General features: G+C 33.9%; 1 long non-coding RNA gene and 2 pseudogenes across 1 annotated transcript; 2 read left to right on the top strand and 1 right to left on the bottom strand.

Annotated features, from left to right (window-relative positions):
• Positions 1-728: 728 nt before the first annotated feature.
• On the bottom strand, positions 729-2,843 carry LOC126633974 (eukaryotic initiation factor 4A-3-like; annotated as a pseudogene).
• Positions 2,844-4,180: 1,337 nt separating this feature from the next.
• LOC126582577 (uncharacterized) lies at positions 4,181-6,267 on the top strand. The gene is made up of 2 exons (XR_007609549.1): positions 4,181-4,416; positions 4,562-6,267. It is a non-coding gene; the product is annotated as an uncharacterized LOC126582577 (long non-coding RNA).
• Positions 6,268-6,748: 481 nt separating this feature from the next.
• Positions 6,749-7,363, top strand: LOC126633973 (40S ribosomal protein S30-like; annotated as a pseudogene).
• Positions 7,364-7,995: the final 632 nt, after the last annotated feature.

Below are 7,995 nucleotides of genomic sequence, written 5' to 3'. Positions count from 1 at the left end.
GAGGTTATACAAAATTACTAATTTATTGTCTATATTAACTGTAGGTTTAGAGATCGTGGTAAAGTCAACTATATAAGGGTTATATAGATTTGAATCTTGTATTTTGATCATAGAGATATGTAAGAAAGTTTTGAAACAACGGAGCAATTATTCGTTTCCCAAGCAAATATTTTGCTCCTTTTGCGATTATGTAGATTCTAATATTTTTCATATTAGTTTCTGATATAATTTTAGGGTTGTTTTATTATCTTACATACTGTTAAATACACTTTAATATTAAATACATCCCACATATATTTTTAATCAATATTTATTTTATTACACCTCAAACACACTCCACATATATATTTTTAATTAATATTTATTTTAATACACCTCAAACACATTCTCAAATTACTATCATTCCCCATACTTTCTACATATACCTTATACTCTCTACACACACCCACATCAAAGAAGGAAAGGAAGGCACAACTATGTTTCTACATATACCTTATAAAATAATATATTTTATAAAATTTATGCGTGGTGTATTTAACAAAAAGCAGGATGCTAATGAAAAAAATCCATAGTTTTATGTTTTCATCGAAAAACTTATTTAAAATAGTATATTCAAACCAAAAAATATTTAACAAAGCAGTGCAAAGACGCCAATTAATCAACGACTCAAAACCCCTTGACTTAGCAGTTTGCCCAGAGGATGATGACGGCGGACGACAACAGAGCTCTCAAATCAAATCGGCAACGTTCATCGACATTTCGTCAATCTGGGTACTGTAGTATTGTTCGATGTCCCTTAAGATCTTGATATCATCGCTTTTGACAATGTTTATCGCTACACTCTGCAAACAATAATCAAATTATAGCACATTCTGATAAGAACTGAAAAACATAACAAAACAAGACTAAGAATATGTTTTGGCATACATAACGAAAACAGACACGAGATCCATCGACGAAAACATATCACACTTACGAAAATTAGAATACATGCATACCTTGCGCTCAAAACGACCAGAACGACCGATCCGATGAATCTATAGCTCTCGATTGTTTGGAAGATCATAGTTGATAACCAAGGAAACCTGATGAAGGGAAAACATCACATGATTAGAAAAATTGCAGCAAAAGCATATGTATGAACATGTTTGCTAGAGCTTGAAGGCAATATATCTTCTCATACACACATAGCATGTGCACCCATAGAATTCATAGGAACTTGTCTGTCAAGGTATAAAAGATAAATAGATCAAGAACTTACCTGCTGAACATCAAGGCCCCGAGACCAAACATCAGTGGTGATCAGGACGCGAGTATTTCCAGCGCGAAACTCTTGGGTAATGGCATCTTTTTCCTTTTGAGGCATGTCTCCATGCATGGAAGATACATTAAAGTTATTACTCCTCATCTTTTCGATCAGCTAATCAACCTTTCGCTTTGTGTTACAGAAAGAACAGCTTGTGTAATTGTAAAAGTATCATAGAGATCGCATAGCGTATCAAATTTCCATTCTTCTCTTTCAACCAAAACGAAAAATTGCTTGATTCCCTCCAAAGTCAACTTGTCACGCTTGACAATGATCCTTACAGGGTTCGTCATAAACTTCCTCTTCATTTCTAGAATTTCTTGAGGAAGCGTAGCGGAAATTAAGCAGACCTGGAGATCAGGTGGAAGATATCTGTAGACATTGTATATATCTGATCCTTGAATGCTTTGCTTAACATTTCATTAGATTCATCGAGGACTAGTAATTTAATGGCTCGATTGCGCAGACTTTTCCTCTTGATCATGTCATAAACTCTACCTAGAGTTCCACACACCACATGAACTCCGTGCTAAAGCTTTCGAATATCACTCAGTGATATTTCTTTGACTGGTGTAGCTTTAGCTGTACTTGACTTACCACTCTCAGTTTGAGAATCAGTGAATTCATGTGATCCACTCTTGCTCCCTTCTAGCTGAATGCCATGACCAATCTCAGGTAGATTGAGATTAACAGGAAATGATAGCTTGTCACAGTTTTCTGCATTCCAATTCCAAGTACCCTTCTCATCAAATACAACACTCCTTAACAGAAAGATCTTCTTAGTACTCAAATTATATATCCTGTATTCTTTCTCCATTTTCTCATATCCAACAAATATGCCTTTCATAGAGGATTCATCAAGTTTATGTCTTAATTGTCCAAGTATGTGACCATAATAGATGCATCCAAACACCTTTAAGTGCTGAATACCTGATTTTCTGCCACTGAAAGCTTCAAATGGGGTTTTGTGTTCCACATCCTTGGTTGGACATCTATTGAGCAAGTGCACAGCTATGTTAATAGCTTTTCCCCAGAATTCATAGGACATGTGCTTGTCATGAAGCATACTTTTAACCATTTCAACAATGGTTCTGTTCTTCCTCTTAGCAACACCACTTTGCTGTGGAGAATAAGCTACAGTCAACTGTTTCTCCAACCCCAAGTCTTCACAGAATTGATTAAATTCATGAGAGTTATACTCTCCACCTCTGTCACTTCTTAACTTTAGAATTTTTAGCCACTCTGCAATTCAACCATGGCTTTGAATTTCTTTGAACACTTTAAACACTTCTGATTTGTGGTTCGGAAAATAAACCTAACACATTCTGGTTGCATCATCAATGAAAGTTAAGAAATAACTGCTTCCTCCAAATGTTGTGACCTGTATTGGTCAACAAACATCTGAGTGAATTAATTCTAGAGGCTTGCTTGCTCTCCAAGTTAGCTCTTTACTCAAGACATCTCTGTTTTGCTTTCCTGCAATGCATCCTTCACATACACCAGATGACTTCTTGAGTTTTGGTAATCCCAACATCATTTCCTTATCAGTGAAATGATAGAAATACCCTCAGCCACTCAGTTCTTTTTTTTCTCTTGGTACAGTGAAATTACATGTTTGTCAATGCTACCCATCTATCATCTTCGAGAAGTCTGTTTTGTCTACAACCTCTAGATTTTTTCACTTCTCTCTCGAACTCGCGTTGCGCTCAAGCTTAGCTTCTCTCACTCTAAAACCTTGCATTCTTTTTCTCACAAGCTACCAACGAACCAATAGAATTTCTTGGTGAAAAATCAACCAACAGTATAATTTTCTTCGGGTTTTGAGTTTGATTCGAAGAAAATTTTACTCAGAAAAGCACCCGTTTCCTGGTGAGATTTACCGCTTTCTCGGTCTTGGGTTTTCTATTGTTATTAGAACAATATCGATATCATCTGGGGGTTTTGTTTTGTTTGAATTTATTTTTTGTGATTTTGGATTTACAAATGGATTTTGTGTTCAAATTTCCTTTTTGTGATTTTGGGGGTTTTGTTTGTAGCCTCCGATTCTACATGTGAGTGTTTAATTTCGGTCTATTTTCAATTTCAGGAGACCCTGGATTTTTGTTTTTTGGGCTTTTGTTTTCAGCCTCCGACGCCCTCTGTGCTCAAGCCCTATGATAGCAGTGATGAGCTTCCCTTTCAACGATTCCTCTTTTCTAGTAATTAGGGTTTATGAAGTGATTTCTCTGCTTAATTTATGCGTCATTAGATTGCTAAAGTAGGATTTGAATCAATTCATCTAAACTTGATCCTAACTTTATCTTTTTTGTCTGCTACTGGTGGTTGTGAACGTGATGATGTGTTACCATGTTAACAGGAAATTAAGAAAAGCATTTGGTAATCTGCTTTTGGTTATCTAAATGTCAATTCATTTGTTTTTATTGTACCCGGGCTTCATTTCATCTTCAAATGCCTTCTTCAGTTTTATTGCACTTTGTTTTGGGGAACACAATTGCAATTTTCAAAAGAAAAATATATTCCCATTAGTTAAATTGTCAGCTATCAGATTGGACAAAAAGGTTGGTATCTTTTGTTTTTCATTTTTTTTCCTTCAATTTGGAATGTGAATTCGCATTGTCACTTTGGCTTCACATTGTTGGTACGCAAAGACAGACTGCAAAAAATTTTACTTTTTTTTGGTAAGAACTTCAGTTATTTTCAAAATGTGAAAATAACATGCATTCCCTTATATTCCAATGAGCATCGAGATAGTAATATTTCTTACAGGAAAATAATAGATCCTATGTTAGGAAGATACAAAGCTGGAGTATTTGCCAAACAAAATTGTGGGCATTCTTTTTTTATTCTTTGAGGGACAAGTGTTACCTCTTCTTTTTCTTAATTTACCTAGGTTTTATGTTTCCTTATTCTTTTTGTGTTTGTTTTTAACCCTTTTGGTTTATTTGGAATCATGGAATCTGGACAGAGTGAGCAAGATAATAGTAGTGGTTTGTTTGTGTTTTTTTTTTTAATTTTGATAGGTTAAAGAGCAAAAGCGCTACCACGAGCAAGAAGGCTGCAAAGGATCCAAATAATCCTAAGAAGCCTACAAGTGCCTTCATCGTTTTCATGTATGATCAACGCTGTATCTGTCTATCTCTCTCTCTCTCTCTCTCTCTCTCTCTCTTTCTCTCTCTCTCTCTCTCTCTTCAAATCGATTGTTTTTTTACTATGATTTAATTTTTGTAATTATATTTCTATTAATTTTTCATTCAGTTTTATATAAGAAGCATTTCAGAGTGAAATACAAGGACCATCCTAATAACAAATATGTCGCTGCTGTAAGTCAATCTCATCTTATGATCCACTATTGCCTTTATCAATTACCGTCCTATAAATACAACATAGTCTCCACTCTCTCACTCTTTTGCAGATCCTTCTTCCCATTTTCTCTGAGAAAGGATCAATGCCATCAGCCTTTACTCATTAGCCACTGGCACTTTTACATTACACATCAAACGTAGAACACACATGGTATATACGTCTTTCACATCTTAGATCCTTTCTTTTACTTCAATTTTTATTAGATCTTACAGTAGCGTTTTAATTTTTCCAGTATTGTTACTCTTACACGATTGCTACTACATATACTCATCTTTTTAGGCTGTTGGGTTTTTTCTGCATGTACATATTAGATTCCCAAATTTTCTTTTGGGAGACCATTTCAGAAATAACATATTTTAGCCACGCATAAAAGTTTGGACAATCTACTATTTACTCATCTTTAACTCTATTTCTCATATTGAAGACTCAGGGCAAAATACTTGAAGAGAACTCAACCGCTATTGACTGCTCTTTAACTCTATTTCTCATATTTAATACAGTAGCTGAGCAATCTGGTAACACAGTTCATCCTGTTACAACCTTATTTTCGTTAATTTTTCAATCTATCTCTTTACTCGGTCACCTTTAAGCAAATCACAATTATGCCTCTTCATTTATCTGTTCATTGCTATTTATGTTAGCTGCTTATTTTTCAGTGGGATTGGTTCTAAAATTCTAATTTGTTTGAGCAATGACAAACTGGAATTGATTTTGAAATTTTATCAATGTGCAAAATTGCAAAGGGCTGATCAAACGAAACACATAATTTCGATACACCTGGCTAAGGCATTGGAATTCCATCATTAGTAATTTGAAAAAGCCAACAAAAATCCTTGCTTTTAAGCAACATATTGATGAAGTTGACCCAACCTAAGATAACCAAATCTATGTATATATACAAGAAAAAACTGTTGGACAATTACATATACATCGTTCATATAAAAATTTATTTACATAGTTCACATGGAAATATAGTTGTTGATAGCATAAGCAAATATACAACTTATTTATAAAAATTTCAATATCTGTTAAGCTCTTTATCATTGAAAATACGTAGCCATTTTAGCTACCATTTTAGTTACTATCTGTTTTATATGCATGTATCAGATAGTTTTGAGTTAATGAGTTTGTGTTTTTTGTTGCTTAAGTAAGATGAGAATATGTTTGTATTGCCAACTATGGATTGCAATGGACTATCATTTTTACATGTTTGCGCCTATCTATGTGACTTTTTGAGTTGATTCGGCATGTTGTTGATTTGGATGAGAAAAAATTGGGAATAGATACACCTATGTTCTTTAATATTCACACTTCTAATCTCTTCGATTTAATTATATATTCATCGCACCACATGATACTGCCAAGCAAATACACATCACATAGTCTAACTTTTCTTTTCCTCCTTTTTCAATTCCCAGAAGCTGCAAGTTTTAACTCGATTCACTGTACTATCAAAGTAAATGACCAGTGGACAATATAGTAAATCTTTGGTATGTAACTATTGTGTACATGAACATCGAGTATTATCTTTTATATGTAAATAGAATTATTTACTAAATCTTTTGTATGTAAATAATATGGATACACATCAAGTTTTATCTTTTGTGTGTAAATAATACTACGTACAAAATTTTTGTACAACTTTCAATCCCGCAACATCGTGCGGGCTTCTCTTGCTAGTACTATCTAGAACAAGGTAAGGAAATACTATCTAGAAGCATCCGGAGCAAGTCACTTGATAAAGTCTCTAATTAACTTGTTCTTATGTCCGCAAGAAGCACACAAGAATCTTTAACCTTATGATTCATTTTTGGGAATTTTCATGAAAAATGTTTGGGCTAAGTTTATTTTAATAAAAAAATCATGCTATAACTTTATTTAATGAATAAGACTTAAATTTTAATGAAAAACTCTTAAATTTTTATAAAAATGACAAAAAAAAAACTTAAATTTTAATGAAAAAGACATAATTTTAATATTAAAAAAAATTAAAAAAAATCTAATGCACGGACCCGCGCATTCTCACACAGACGGTTTATGAAACTTAACTGTATTACACTGTTTATGAAACTTATGACAATGTTTATGAAACTTACTACACTGTTCATGAAACTTACTATACTGTTTATGAAACTTAACGGTGCTACACTGTTTATGAAAATTAACGGTGCTACACTGTTTATGAAACTTAACGGTGCTACACTGTTTATGAAACTTAGGTGCTACACTGTTTATGAAACTTAATGGTACTGCACTGTTTATGAAACTTAACATTACTTTGGCCCGCAGCCATAGGAAAGGTCCACGGTTCCTTGGCCCGCGCCAGTGAGGTGAGAGGCTAGACAGCCAAAGTGGTCAAGCAGGATAAGAAGAAGCAGCCCCAGGGCCATGTCCACAAACGCTTGCGATACAACCACAGATCCGTCACCCCCGTGGTTGGCATCGGAAAGAAGAGGGGACCCAACTCGTCTGAGAAGTAGGGCAAATATTCAAGCTTTGAAAGGATGAAAGTTCTTCCGAGATTAAGAAAAATTAAGGGCTTTATTTTTGTTTAATTGTCACTCTTTGTTCTTAAGACCTTAACACTGGTTTGTTGGTTCATAGAAAGATATTTGGAAGTGTTGGATTATGTTGGGATTTTTTTTATCTAATTTGAATTAGCATCAATGCGATTTTGTTTTTGGTTTCTAAGAACATTAATGCAATTTTGTTTCTGGTTGCTGGTTTGTCAAAAAAATATGAAGCTGCAGAAGATTGAGGTGGTGCACGCGTTTATAGTTAGAATGTTATTTGTTTTTGTTTTATTTTTTTGTCATTATCATTAAATAAAGTTATTAGGTAATCTTTGGATAAAATTCAAAGTTTTGAAACTATTTTCATTAGTTTTCCTTTTATTTTTTTATCATAGACGAATCCCTTGATAAGGTTAAATCTCAGACCAAGATCATTTGATTCATTGCACACCAATTGTATCAAATTTTTTTTTTCAAACAATGTGTGCAATAAACCATGTCAACAAGACACAAGAAACTCGGAAAACCCAACACGTAAAAAATAGGGAACATCTTAATCCAAGTAAAGAACCGAGTAGAACTAGATAGGCTAAAAAAACACTAGCTAGTACAATTTTAATCATAAACGAGACGTTTTTCGGTTATTCCGTTGTTTTTATTTGCGAAACAGCCTGTTTTAGTGCAATTGGGGGCAAAATTGTTGGAGATGTTTTTAATATAAAAGAATCCAAAAAAATCTATTCATACTCTCGTGTGGGATGATGTCCAACAGCACAAGCAAAAATTTTAAACCTAAATGACTAAAATACCCAT

The sequence above is a fragment of the Malus sylvestris genome, chromosome 9, assembly GCF_916048215.2.
Source record: "Malus sylvestris chromosome 9, drMalSylv7.2, whole genome shotgun sequence".
NCBI lineage: Eukaryota > Viridiplantae > Streptophyta > Magnoliopsida > Rosales > Rosaceae > Malus > Malus sylvestris.
Note: the sequence above shows the minus strand (reverse complement) of the source record. Positions and strands in the feature narration are given on the sequence as shown.